The sequence below is a fragment of the Pundamilia nyererei genome, unplaced genomic scaffold, assembly GCF_000239375.1.
Source record: "Pundamilia nyererei isolate P.nyererei 1_Seehausen unplaced genomic scaffold, PunNye1.0 scaffold00105, whole genome shotgun sequence".
Lineage (NCBI taxonomy): Eukaryota > Metazoa > Chordata > Actinopteri > Cichliformes > Cichlidae > Pundamilia > Pundamilia nyererei.
In genome coordinates this window covers 734,422-735,350 of record NW_005187506.1, presented here as the reverse complement: position 1 = coordinate 735,350, position 929 = coordinate 734,422, and positions in this window count along the sequence as shown.

Here is a 929-nt window from a genome sequence, read left to right as displayed (position 1 = left end):
ATTATGGACACATAATATGATAAGGAGATTCTGCAGGTCGTTAATCAATGTATTATAGTAACAAATGTATTTTTTGTGACACAGGACACAAACAGGGAAGCAAGATGTGTAATTAGGATTATTTATAATAAATATGAATTAGTGCAATTTCTTTAACCATGGCGAAAAACTAAATCCTTCAGGACAATGTCACATCAGTGCACTGAACTCACTATGGCTACGTTCACACTGCAGGTCTTAATGCTCAATTCCGATTTTTAGATTTAAATCAGATTTTTTGTGTCTGCTTGTTCACACTACAAATAAAATATGACATGTACTGACAGCGCTCCTTTGTGAACGCTCAAAGCGGCCGCATGCGCAAAAGCAGAGGTCACACACAACGCGCTCTGTTTAGACCCAGAGCAGCAGTATGTTTGACTGATGGCCGTTAATATAAAGACTTCGGACTTCACGTTTCCCAATTTTTGCTTTAAGTTATTTTGTTATTTACATAATAATGTAGATAACCTAATAATGATCCTTATTGCTGTTTTAGAACACTGTAGAAGTATTTTGCCTGACTCGGTATAAGTAATAGCTTTAACAGTTAAGCAATAATAAAAGCAAAGAGAACCAGAGGTGTGAGTGGACATTCTTAGGTAATTTACAGCCAGTGTGTCTAATTAGTTTATTACTTATTTAGTGAATATGATGTGTTTTAAAATTAAATAGAAATGTTGCCAAAAAGGGACATTGCAACATACATAAATATTCCTAGCAACGGGTACAATGAAAGGACTTTTTAGTGTAATATTTTAAGACATTTCATTTTAATCACAAAACATTCTGAACCTCTGTTATTGTAACATGTCAATATTTACATGTATTTTAGGATTTGCATATTCCTATCAGACTAACCAAAACATCAGGTTTTCTGTTGCTTCTGA